This window comes from Falco peregrinus, chromosome 2 (genome assembly GCF_023634155.1).
Source record: "Falco peregrinus isolate bFalPer1 chromosome 2, bFalPer1.pri, whole genome shotgun sequence".
In the NCBI taxonomy this organism is placed as follows: Eukaryota; Metazoa; Chordata; class Aves; order Falconiformes; family Falconidae; genus Falco; species Falco peregrinus.
In genome coordinates, this window is record NC_073722.1 from 109,169,183 (window position 1) to 109,182,873 (window position 13,691).

The 13,691-nt window shown below is 46.5% G+C and overlaps 1 protein-coding gene across 1 annotated transcript in view; it reads left to right on the forward strand.

Moving 5' to 3' along the window:
• NXN (nucleoredoxin) overlaps positions 1-13,691 on the forward strand; it is a 54,029-nt gene that overhangs the window by 1,360 nt on the left and 38,978 nt on the right. The gene's annotated exons all lie outside the window — the stretch shown is intronic.

Genomic DNA, 13,691 nt, shown 5'->3' on the forward strand with positions numbered 1-13,691 from the left:
GCAGCGAGGCGCCATCGCCGCTCCGGCAGGGCTTGGGGTAACGCCGGTGCCTGTGGGGCCGCAGCTGACTGAACCCCTGCAGGCGTCCCCCGACTTCAGGCTCTGCCAGCCTGTGTTGGGATGAGAGGGACGACTTCTTCCAGTGCGGGTCTCTGAACCCTCCTCTACCGGCACTTCGTGCTGTTCGATAGGCAAAGGAGTCATTTTAAGGAAAAGTTGGCTGTCGTCTGGCTGTGCCGGGTGATGTCCCCTCTGCTGAGAAGAGGCGTAGTAGCTGGTTTGAAACCCAGATTCGTCTTTTTGCCTTATTTGCTGCAGGTTTTTGTCACTAAACCCCCAGTTGTGCAAAAGCTCTTGTGTTTAACACCATGCACCTAGATGCTGCTGCCGAAGGCCCCTGGTTTGCCCCTTTGAAGTCAAGACACTTCTAACTGGGAGCTTGCATGAGTGGTCACAGGTCTGGGTCTGAGATTGGTTTCATGAACAGAAGCTTTATCCTTCAGAAAAATTACAGTTTAATTCTGGTTTCTTTAAAACTAAAATTTCTTCCTACAGGGATGTGATAAAATTGTGGTTCCAATTAGTAGCTATTTCCCTGTAGAACATTTCAGATCATTTAGGTGGTGGGACTTTTTCTTGCCGTATTTGCTTTAAAAATTCCACTACAACATAGCTAAATGGCTGGTAAATCGTAGAAGTGGAAGGTGGCATTAATTTTGCATGCCAGCCAATACTTCCATCTATTAGATTGCAAGAAAACATGAAATAAAAAGATTATGGGGTCTTAAACTCTTATTCCAAGAAGCCCTGAGTTAAATTCAGGATTATTTTTGTGTGGAGTGTAAAGTAATTGAAGCTCATGCTGTATATTTTCAAAACTAAGCAGATGTGATGTGGCTTTGGAGGAAGCTTAATCTGTGGATAACAGAGAGCCTATTTGTAAGTTATAAGGGCAATTATGTCAGGATATCAGATTTCTAAACAGGAGATTTATAACCTGTAGTTCAGGCAGTTAGACATTTTCTTGTATAATAGGCTGATTTTTAAATAGTCGGGTTAATGACCTGACTCTCCAGAAAAGTACAAACTTTTTATTTTTCAAAAACACCAGCAAGAGCTGGGGATGTCTAGCGTATGTTCAGTGCCTCACAGGCTTAATTTGTTTAAAAACAAAAGCATTAGAAAAATGTAGGCAGTCCTTTTGAGTTATGGTTCCTTTGCACTAAAGGCTACTCCTAAACCCGATGTCAGACAGCCCCCGGAGAATTATATAGATTTATGGGAAGAAAGGGATCTTGCTGAGTAGAGATAATGGGGAGAGGTGGGAACATTGGGCAGGGAGCTGAACTCTGTCCCTGAGCTCTCAGCCTCAGCCCCCAGAGGCTGTGAAGCCCCTGTCCTCAGCGGTTTCAGGGCTTGGCTAGGTGAAGCTGTGCCTAGCAGGGCCTCGTGCTGGTGGCTGCAGGGCTTGAAGACCTCCAAAGGTCCCTTCCAGCCAACACTTCCCATTGTGGGTTGGCTACTTTATCTACTGAGGTTGTGAAAGCTTTGGGGAGAGGTGGCTTCCTATCCCATATTGGCTGTAGTGTCACTTTTGTTGCTTAGAATTACTGGATAATACAGCTATTGCAGTCCTGGTTTTCTGCTGAAATCTTTTTATCAATGTGCGCTTTGTCTCACTCTGGTGTATTCTGTGTTTTTATGTTTCTCCTTCTTACAAACCCTGGGCATCAAATGTTGATAGGTCTGAAAAGCCAGTCTCCTTTCTGGGCTTGCAGTAAAATTCCCACAGTCCTAAAAGTAAAATAGCATCTTACTCTCATGGTTATTGTTGAAGGTAATAAGAATTGTCAAAGAAAACAGCCACTCTTTGTTGAATGCCCCAGTAACTCACTAATGCCAGGGTGCAGTTACCAAGGTCGTAACAGCCTGCACGTCTTGCAGCAACCAGTTGAATTTGAGTAACTTTAGCGTATAGCAATTTCTGTCTCCAAACTAGTAATAAAAGAAAGCAGTACAAGTCAGCAAACGTCTGGACATGGGGAAAGCCTTTGATTAATGAGGAGGATGGCATTATGCCTCTGTCTAAGCCACAGCCAGCCGTATTATTGGGGAGGTTTTTTTCAAGAACGAAACCGTAATCTGCCAGATGAGATTGGAGGCCTTTAACTTGTGATACACATCCCTCAATTAAGCTGTTCAGCCCTGGATTTGCATCGCTATATGTAGCTGTTGATAATTGATTTGTCTTCTGATAATGCCTGGTGTTGCTGAGCAGAACATGCGGGAGAGATGTTGCTCCGTGTCTTTGTTGCATTTGGGATTTTGGTTTAACATCACCCTGTTATCTGCTTGCTCAAACGTCTGCTCAAGTTCTGGAGGGTTGATTTAATAACAGCTTTAATTCCTGATTATTACTGAGAACCTCGGTAATGTAAACAGCTCCCATCTGTCTACGTGCCCTGATGTCTGCCGGTGCCTGCGACAGGGCAGGATCCTCCCTGCTGTCGGGAGGATCCCAGACCTCTCCCGGTGAGCTCCAGACCCTCTGTGCTGCAGAGTGCCCCTACACTTAGAGTGAACTCGAGTGCACTTTGAAGGCTTAAGGCACGCAGGCTTTTGGAGGAGAGCAGGAGCATACTGTCTTGCTGCATTGTGTTGCTGTGGGGCATCTTGGTCAGTGCAGCTAAAAAGTAATTAATTGACCCCATTCTCTGTTGAATAGGTCCTTTTAGACAGGTCCATATAAGAGTGGGAGAAAGGAGGTTCCGGGTGCTGGAGGAGAAAAGGCTGGAAGCGGGTCTGCACTGGGAGTGAAGCGGTTTATCTTTTACTGTTGTTTATTTGCCTTTGCTTTTGTTTTTACTTGTTACTTACTTGGCCCAGTTGTCTTCCCCATTCTTTTTAATCTCAAGTTTTCTAATTACGCTTACTTGGTGCATCCACGCAGCTCCACAGTGATGTAGGAGTCTGTGCTTTGCCTCTTGTTTTGTGTTTGCTTTCCACTGTATTTATGCATTTGCTTGAGTGTCGCCCTGATTCTTTTGGGGAAGGCAAACCTGTTTCCACTGGAGCTGAAATACTTTTGCTCGGGTTTTAAATAAATGCAAAACATGGTGGTTCTCTTTCCGTGATTATTCAGCTAAGTAGCTGAAAACGGTTCGAGGTTCTCTGTTCGCGCTGGTAAATATGCTTCAGTTTGGACAGGTCTGCTTTTATCTTAAAAGTTGGATTTGTGTACCCTGCTCTGTATTTTCTCCCACGTTCACATGAAATGCGGCTTTTGCTGAATTGTATGGCAGAGGCACATGACCTTTCTCTGCGTGTGAAGAAGAGGTCTGTTCTGTCTCACCCTAAGGAGGGGGAAAGGAGCCAGTCGGTAGTTGTGGATTTTGTTGTTTTAGTGGCTTGAGTACTCTGGTAGGTGACCTGAGTTGGACACGGACAGCAGAACACCTCTTCTGTGTTGGGAGTACATCTTCCTCAGCACCTCAAATAAAACAATGGTCTTAAAACTGATGAGTAAAATGTGACAAAACTCTTGCTTGTTTGCAGATAATCTCTGTGAAGTCTTTTACAACAAATACCCACTCATTTATTTATTTAGTTAAGTTCTCTGTTCCCCCCCACCTTCCCAAGAAAAGGACATTTTTTTCCTCTGCTTAAAAAGGTCATTATTGTGGGAGCCTGTCTGAATAAGACACCAAGTACTAGTTTTGTAGGTAGAGTTTGTGCAAGAAATAGTGGGGAAGAGGTAGAAATGTTACTAAATTAGACTGTACACAATTATTATTTTTTTTTTTAGAACCCCCCCCTCAAACCCTTGACTACAGATTAAGATACACCCTGATTTTCAGGGACTCATAACTTTTCTGTTTGAAATTGCCATCTGCTGAGATCTGGGAGGCGAGTGGTCAGCACAGATGTGGGATTTGTCTAACAGAAAATTCTGTAAATCACTTGAAGCAGCTTTTGAGTTTCATCATATAAAAATATCTAGGTAATCACTTTCAGCTGTATTCCTGACTTTGTATTTCTGGGGTGGGAATGTATGTGAAGTCTTTGGCTCACGGAGATGTGGATTTGAAAAATATGATCTTTTCATGACATAAGGCTATTGAGTAAGAAGTGAGGCATTAGCAGCACCAACTGATTCTTTGTGTGCTTTGAAACTTGCTGGTTCTGAAATATAAGAATGGGAGATGTATGAAAGGAGCAGAGAGAAGCCTGTGTGCTGTTTTTCATTGTGGCATCTTAATCCAGATGTTGAAATGAAAACGTTCATTTAAAAATGCATGGTTGACAATTTCATTTGTTACTCTCAGGTTGCAGAACGAAGCAAAACAACTTTACTTTTTAAAGTAATCAGTGCACAGTTCTTCTCCAAAAGTGCATTCTTTTAGGAGCCGAACATTTAACAGCTTTATGAAAGAACGCTCAAAACAATGGAGGGTTTTTCTGTGTGATTTTGGAGAAGTACAACAGTGAACTTTAATTATGACTGAGAAATAAGCTATTCAGTGTTTCCACATTGAAGACAAAACATTCTCTTAATTCTTGTTGTTGATGATGCTTTTCCAATTTATTTCGGAGTATGTTTTATGCAGCTTTGCAGTGAGCCTCCATACAATTAGCAGCCATCTTTCATGCCAAGACCCTAATCCTTCAGCGAAATCCCCGGAAGCGTTACTGCTATCAGGAGACGGCAAGTCTGGCGGCGGTGTCCTGGTCCTGCAATAGTTGCAAAAACATCACTGGCGTCCTTGGAGGTTGGATTTCCCCGTATATCCAAAGTAGCCTGCCCAAGCCCTTTCCCTGGGCAAGAATTAGTATTTTACATGTCTTGCTGATGTGTCATCTGCTGCTCTGTTGTTTATTGCATCCTTCAGTTGGTAATTGCCCACGTTTGAGGGTCTGCTCTGAATGTCCTTGGACATCTTTCCATTATCAACTCCTCCCAGCTCCATGGTGGGGAGAAGCGGTGGGAGCTTTTGCTGATCAAACACAGTTGCGCCTTGGACTGGGCTCTGCAAGTCTGGTCCCAAAAACTGACGCTGGGTTTGCATGGCCTTTGTATGGTGGCTTCTTCAAGTGGTTTGATAACATTTCGGTTTGAAATGCAGTAAGCTGTCTCCTTGTTTAATGCTTGAAGCAATCCTTTTGTGCCATTGCCTGTAGGTATTTTTTAGTACTGAGAAACTGCGTGAAATTCATTGTGAGCTCATTGTTAACGGGTACAGGTTTTGAGAGGCCGGGGGTTTTGGAGTTTTTTGATCCTTTTCCATGGACATACTTTCAGTGTTTCAAAGCAGCATATAGGAAGGTTAGCTCATGTGGCTGGGGTAGGGTTTCACTTCTCCTGAATTGCATCTGGGTAGAGCGCTTTGTTTTGCATTCCTGTTTTTTTCAGCAATGCTCCCAGCATGGAAGTTGGGGTATGGTTTTAATCTAAGTCAAGTCAGAAGATACTGCGCTTCTTGGTGATCAGACCAGGGGGATTCTTGCCCCAGCCCCACGCACCCTCCTCCCCAACAAGCTAAAATCCACGTAGGAATTGTCTGCTCCTTACTGCTAGAGTTTTTATGTGAAATGTAGGGATACAGGGAAACTGGGAGGGTACGGGAGGCTGTGATACAGCAGGCTGAACTCTGAATTCAAGAAAACAAGTTTGAGCAGCGTTTGCCTGAGCTTGGTGAGAACCTCGTTGGTGTGTGTGGGTTGCTTCCTCCTTCTCCTCTTTCCCCTCCCCGTTTTTTATCAGGGAAACAAGTTCCAAGCAAAATATTCCAAAGTGATGTTTAATTACTCTTTAAAATGCAACTATTTGTCTTATCAGCCACATGGATTTCTGTTAGCTGCTTTGATTTGTCAGTTAGTAGTTTGTAATTTTTAAAAAGCTTACACACTCCAGGAATCTGTGATTTTTGTGCTTTTGAAAGTAGAGATGTTGAATTAACTGCAGCTTTGAACTATTCACGGATAATTTCAGGCCCCCCGCTTTCAGCAAATAACAAGCTGACTCCTGAGCTTTCAGGCTGGGTTGAATATTGAATAATCACAACACTATAGCTGTGTACATTCTCTAAACTGATTCTGTGGCACATCACAGTGTAATGGACAATGGATTTGAAAATTTTTATCTAGACAGATGTGACCATGCCATCTCCAGATAATAACGATTAGGGAACGGGGGAGTAATGCCAGTGTGGGGAGGGTGCTTGGATCCATTACAGCTTGGGCTTTGTGCATATTAATTCTCCTCCATTCCCAGGGCTTGGGGGTGTTGAGCTGGGGAGAGGGCTTTCCTCCAGTGCTGCCTTGACTTATCTCTGCAGGGCAGCTTTCTCTGTGCTGGCTGGAACCACTGCTTCTCTGCTGATGCTCTGTGGGTAAAAAACACAATTACGAGTTAAATATATAGGTTGTAAGGTAAAGACGTGGCCAGTGGAGAAACTGGGAGCAGGATGAGTTGACAAGTAAACAAATAGAAATAATAAATTCTGTCGTGGGAAAGTGAATTATACATGCATTTCAGATTACAACTTGAGCATCTTAAATGATAGACACTAGCTTTTTCATCATCTCAGTTTTCCAAAGAAAATGTATTGTCTTATTGATTTGGCTTAGACTATATGCAATTAATGGAAGGGTGGAACTAAAAAGATGCAGTAATGGTTTCTGCATACTCTCACGTCTGTCTTTCAACACTGTGAACAATTGCAACCAACAATTAATATGTAAAGAATTTGCGGTCTTTATTTAGTGTGAGTGACTGACTGACTGCTTCAGTTGCGTCGGGGCATTAGCTGAGCTTTTGCAATCTGATCAAGCCCCTGCTTGGAGCTCAGCAAGCCCCTCTGGCCTCAAAACAAAGTGATGGGAGCCCCCAGTGAGGCGCGGGGGAGTGGGGGCGTGCTGGCTCCCTGCCTGAGCTGGGAGGTGTGCAGAGCTGAAACAGCAAGGAGAATCTGGTCCATAAAGGATGCACTTCAAATGCTAGGTGCCATCACAACTGCAGAGACCAGGAGTGGTGCACAGGAGGGAAAGTGTCTTCAGCAGAGTCGCAGGGGAGCAAACCCAGGGCAGAGCAAATCTGGAAGCTGAAGGCTTGTAATGAGAAAGGCAGCAGGGCTACTCAGAGCTGCCGGGGGCAAGGCTTGACAGCCTCTACAGGCAGACAAAGCGCTGTAGCAGCAGGGTGGTGTGAGATGGTTCTGTGTGTATTTTGCACTCATGAAGATCCGCAGCAGTTGAAGCTGTCCAGCCCAGCCAGGGAGAGAAACTCCAGGGTCCTCCGGCAACATTTTGTCTGTCTCTGCAACTGGAGCTAAATCCAACCTGATTGAAATATTTTAATGGAGAAAAGGTGAAAAGGTCCCTATTTAAAATCAAATTGCCAAGAGTTACTGGATTTTTATTTTGTGTCTAAGGCATAAGCCCCCCTGGTGGCATCCTCAGGTGTGAGTGGGGGCTCTGTGGCTGGCTCCAGGGAGGGGGTAGCAGCCGGCACAAGGGATCAGATCCCGCTGGGAGGGGTCTCTGCGAGGCTGGACTCTGACAGCTGAGAAGGGAGGATTGTTTTATGTTTCAGTGCAAGGATTTAAGAATCTGGGTGAGAATTAGGTAATGTTTGCAGAAGAGAGTAGAAGGCAACTGAAACGAATTGCAACTATGTGAGCGAGCTGGAGAGAGAAATTCTAGTTCTCCATCGTTCCCAAGAGATTCCCACTGGAGAGATGAAGTCATAGCCATTACTTCATTAGTGTTAACTCAGGATGCTGACAAATGAGCCCTCTTGATTTGTGCCGGGCCAGTTGAAGAGAATACTGCACTAGCTCTTGCCCTGTGCCTCGGCAGTCACTGCCCTTGCTGAGATGTTGGCAGAAGCACGCGCCGACTCCCCAGCCGCGCTGATTCAGCTCAGTGTTTTCTTTTGAACTGCCCCTGCTTTGTCCCGCATGCCAGGTCCAAGTTGGCTTTTATAAATAGTGCTGTGCAGAAGGCAGCCACTGAGGGATGGGTGGGCAGGCAAGTGCAAGCAGTGGTCTTGTACTCGCGAGAACCTCTCCATCAACGCCCGAGCCCATGCCCAGCATAGGGAGCGTTAATGGTACCCAGCGGTCCAAGCCCCGCTTCCAGAGCAAACAGACGGGTGTAGGATCTCACCCTGACAACTCGCACCATTGCTGCAGGAGTCCCTTTTGGAAAAAGTGTGAAATTCATTGTAATACGTGCTGGGGATCTTATGGCGGATCTGAGCTGCTAAACCCTCTAAACCTGAGCCCACAGCTTCATTGACAGGGCCCCTCACTTTGCTCTGCTCCAAGCTTATGGTTTCACTGCTCCAATATTTTTCCATACATGGAAGCATTCCTGCCCCAGCCTGGGCTAATCCTGACATGCCACTGCATCTGGATGTTAGCTCACTTCTTGCAGCTGACACTGTGCAAAGGCAGATGTCTGAACTTACTTTTGTTAAAATGGATTTAATTCAACCAAGAAAAGTCTCACCTTGTAGGTAAACAGGGGGGGCAAAAAAGGTGGTTTTCCATTTTATCGACATCCCAGGGCTATTAGATGGATTAATTGGTGCCCAGTAATGCCATACTTTGGAAATGTGTGGTATTTAAATTCAGAGGGATAACGAACCACGGTTTTCTGTCTCTGGCACAAGCCGAGTCTATCTCCTTGCCTGGTCAGTGGAGAGGAGCCTCTGCCTACCTGTCCTGTCCTGTTAGTGAGCAATCCCGGTCTCTCCCCGCTGCTCTGATGGCTCTTCAAAGGCTCAGTGCTGTTTGGAGCGTATTTAGTAGCTTGGTGAGACTGGGACTGCTGCGCTTTTGCTGAATGCCTCAGTTGTATGGGAGAAAGATGCTTGTGCTGGTGAGTTGCTGCTTGCACTGGGAGCCTGTTTATAATCCCTCCCTCACCAGGGTGGGCTGTAAGTTTTAATTAAATGTCTGTAAGGTGCTCTGTGATCCTCTGCTGAAAGGCCATCTATAAGGGCAGTGCCTTTGAATAAAAGCTAGAGACCTTTCCCACCTGTTGGGAAAGAGTTGGTGCTAAAACAGTGAGACCCAAGCAGTTGAATCTGAATAGATGTTGGTTCTGCCCTGCTTGGATAGTTCAAAAGGATTATTCTGCCTCTCCCCAAAAAAGGAGAAACATAGTGATTTTACTAGTGTTGCCAAAGATCTCAGTTCCATCCCCTCCTGCTTGCTGCTAGTTAAAAGGTAGCACACTGGCCTGGAGGTGTGTGTGGAGAGTTTCGGTTGTGGGCTGTGCTGTTGCGTTTGCAGTTCAGCAGCCACTTGCCTGGCCCTCACTGGGGGTTCTCGACATGCTGGGGGTCCTGCTTTGTCCTCCTTTCACTTTGCTGCTGTTGTGTGCAGGAATAAGACATCTTGAACTGAGCCAGAAGGAAGACAGCAAGGGTAAAACAGGTTTCAAATGAATCAAACTGTGTGATGGCGGGGGAAGAAGACACATTTCCAGGTTTGCTGTCGGAGCTGTGAAGCAGATGAAACCTTTGTGTGACTGTTTCAGCTCTTGAGAAGCAAGTGAGTCCAAGAGCCATTGGGGCCTGTGGTGCCCCCATCCTGGGACCCCCAGCCCTTCAGTTCACCCCTTAAAATGCAGCCCAGGCTCCGGGCGACAGCAGGGCTATGAGCTTTGTGCACATACTTAGGTCTGGTGGGTTTTCAGCATCAGACAGCTACCCAGGGTGTTAGAAATGTTCTCCCCCACCAAGTTTTTCTCACTACTGTTTTGTCACTCAAGGGCACCAGGCTACAAATCCTGCCTTGCAAGTACTGCCTGAGTGTTTAGTTTGCAGGAATACACTTCTTTTATCAACTGATATCTGGCGTTTTAAGAGGGCAGGGAGCTATGCTTATGTCCTTATGACTCTAGAAGCTTATATTTTAGGGTGCTCCCTTTTTAATTCGAGTTTGTGGCTGTAGGGCAGAGGTTGCATTGCTGTTACATTACAGGCTGCTTATAATGAGTTCTTCTCTGTGCTTGGGAGCTTTGCAAATACCTGTGTGCGTTAGGGAAGTCTTGCTGTCTTTGCCTGATGGACAGGAAAACTGGGGTGAGAGGGGTCTGGGGGCTGCATGAGTGAGTAGAGTGGGGCTCTGCAGCTGCTGCTGCCATGATGTCTTGGTCCCAGCACCACAGCTCCATTTCATCAACCCCTCGCAGCACGTGAACTTGGGCCCCAGGTTGTGCTTTGCTTCCCTGTCTGCCGCTGCATCAGCTGCAGCCATTGCCCCCCACTGCTGCTGCCATTGTGCCATGTGCTTCCAAAATCGGTTCGTTCCAGGGTTAGAAAAGACCCATTTTTGTGTCCTAAGCACAGGATTTCACAGATACAGAAGGGGAAAGGTCTTAATGCCTGCAGCTTGATCTGCTAATCTGAAAGCATGAGAAGTTTTTCCTAGGAAGTTTTGCTGCCCAGCTTTCTCAATGCAAGTTTGCACAAACACTTTTTATTCCTACAATGGCTTGTAGCAGCTGGATGCCTCCCACCAAGATTACTGATATTTAGGTCTTTGATTTTGGCAGAGACACACAGCAATAAATTAAATGAGTAGGGGAGTTTCAGAGAGTAGTACAGATGGTGGGAAACTGAGGGCAGGGACTACTTAAGTGCTAACGTATGGCACAGCTTTGACTCCTTTCTTTTTTGAAGGAGTGGAAAAATCTATGGGCTGCTGTACCAGCAATTTTGCCTCCCCCTTGTCTTCAAAGACCCGCAGGCCACCTCTGTTGCAAGGCTTTCTTGACAGTCAAGAAGGGAGAGCCCTGTGCGTGCTCCTGCCTGCCAGCACAGCGATGCCCTCTGTGCCTTTCTGGCCTCCTGCGAGCCTGATTCTGACTCGCTGCATGCTTGGGTGCTCTCTGCCTTTGGTTTTTTGCTTTCTTGGCAAATGCTGGGAAAGCTTACTGTTAAATGAATTTCTTGAATCTTTATAAGTCTTTCACTTCTTTCCTCATTAGATCTGACCCGGTTTAGGTTTTGCTTAGCTGTGAGGATTCAAGTGGAATGATTTCATTCCCTTATCCACCTCTGTCTGAGTTAATTCGCTGTGTGTGACAGGAACATCCAGGGCCCCACTTGGCAAAAGGTGTTTATCTCTTAGGTGGTGCACAAAGTAGATGTCTGCCACCCTGGTTGCTCCCAGGATGGGTTTTTGCCTAGAGAGGCAGTTTTCAAGCCAGTTAATTGCCACGTTGTGAAGCAGAAGGGTAGGTGGCTGTCCCTGCCTTTCCCTGTGGGCATGTCCCTACCGGTTGTGTGGGGCCAGTGGCTCTTGAGGTGGAAAGATGGTGACGTGGTAGGTTGGGGAGAGCCTCCTAGGTTGGAAGAGCCATCTTGCAGAGGAATGGTGAGCGTGGGAGGAACAGGCAGAGGAGTGGGAATGGATGGATGGAGAGAGGTGTGAGGACAAGGCTGGAGCAGGGAGCAGTGCCTCACCTGGAAAGTCACTTTGCTCCAGACAGCCCAGCTTTGAATCACAGGAAGGCTCCAGATTTTACTCCATTTTAAAAGTGAAACGCCCTGTGAGCCCTGTATGTTTTACGTTGCTTTTTGGCTCAGGCTGGCTGAGCGGTGGCTCAGTGTTGGGCCACATCCAGCATCCTGTTTTTGATGTTTGCCTCCATGAGGACTTGCTGCAGTTTTCACAGTGGAAAAAGTGGAGTCGTCTGCATAAAACCAAGTAACTCCCTAGGTTAAGAGGCCACCAAATACCACCTCTGTCTGTGGCCATCCCTCTAATTATTAAAATAATAACTCCAGGCAGAGTTATGTACGGCCCTGCTGGCAGCTCAGGGTTTGTTGTGCTGGGCCTTGCTTAGACAACCACATGGTCCTTACCCTACAGCTGGTTATCTAAGGAAGGATCCATCTCACATCGTGGGGAGAAGGTGTGTGCCTTGTGCACAGTGACAAGCCAGGCTGGCAGAGATGCCTCTTGCCTCACAGGCACAGAGGTTTGGGATCTGGAAGGGGAAGGCAAGTGGAGACCTCCACAGCTGTGCCCTGCCTGAGTTGATGGACTTTGTGTGGCTGCAAGCTTGCAGAGCCCTTTCCTGCCAGCAACTGGTCCTCAGTTTTGTCCTTATGGCTGCTTCTGCCTGGTGGCTAGGCAGGAGTCCCAGCCAGGTTTGACTTCCCTGCAGCTGCACATCTCAGCAGCAGCTTGAGGTCTGTCCATGTGAGGTGAAGATGTGCCACTGGCCTTCACACTGAGATCTGGGAACCTCACCTCCTTTATGCAAAAGCATTTCTCCCAGCCAAGCCTCGTGTGGCTGGTATTTGATAGGCTGCTCAGAGGAGAGAGGAGCAATGCAAACAGGCAGAAATTTGATATCTGCATCTGTGTTTGGTTGCTGTCCCAGACCAACTGACTGGGTTGGGTCGATGGGTTAAACCAGTGTTAAAACATGCTGAAAGCTTCGAGTCAGTCATCTGCCTGCCTGCCTTCTTACAGGGATGTCCATCGCCCTGATGTCAGTGCACAGAGTTCACGTGCCTCCTTTCTGTCTTCATGATGTTGCCTTTTATTCTAAAGGCTTGAAATTGGGGATGTGATTTACACCTGGCACGTGGCTGGGGGAGAATAAGTTGTATAAAAGTGGTGGCTGCCATCTCTGGCTGAGTGCATCTCTGGCTGCTTCCTCCCCGTGGCTCTCTGAGAGCTGGAGCTGGGATTATCCAGAACAAATCCTGTTACCCAGCTGCCCCTCAGTGAAGGAATTGCAGGATAGGAGTGTCCCATGGAACATAAATCACGTCGCTGTTCGCAGATGACATCACAGGTGAAGATCAGGGATTTTAGAGTTTCTTTGCCAGAAAGTGGCTGCATTGATTGCCAGGCTTAGTACTGAAGAATTTGAAGTTGTGATTCATCCCTCAATCCATGTCTTAAGTATGCAGTGGTAAAGCTAGGAAAATCTGTATGTATAAAGTGTTTCCTCTTAGGGAGCTGAGAAACCCTTAGGTGCAGCAATTACTATTTTACTTAATTGGGATTGAAATGCCAAATGCTCAGAGCGTGCCAGCTCGTGTCTGTTGTGGAGAAAACTCAGTTGCTCAATAGGAATATCTTCTCATCCTGCCACACTGAAGAGAAAATAAGGTCAAATCTATTGAAAAGAAAAATTCCTGACATTTGTTTTTCATCTGCTCAAATGGCTGTCCAGGCCCATGGAGGTGGCTCAGCACAGGTGGTTCTTGGTGGGGAAAGTCTTTTGTGAGAGGCAGCTCCCAGGAAGGAAAGTGGTCCTTTGATGCTCAGGCTTGTGGTATTTAGCTCAGTCTTTTACTTTTTAATTACTCCAGCAATTAGCACAGTTACAGATTGTCTCTTGCCTTTGCTGTTCTGTGTGTGCTTCTCACATGGCATTTGCTGGCCCTGAGGATAAACCAACCTTGTGCAAAAGCGCATGCCGGCACTGAAAAGGTGTTGGTGTGTGTATGTGTATCATCCATGTGGATGTTTGCTCTGAACCTGTGCAGCTGGCGATATGGTACCTGGCTCCGAGCAGCTTTTGCACAGTGGTGCTTTGCCCATGCTGCCTGTGTCCACCTACAGCTGCTTAGTGACATACAGATGAAGGGCAAAGGCAAGCTGTGCCTGCTGTTCTCCACCTGTTAAATAATTATAATCAGCCTCACAATAGTT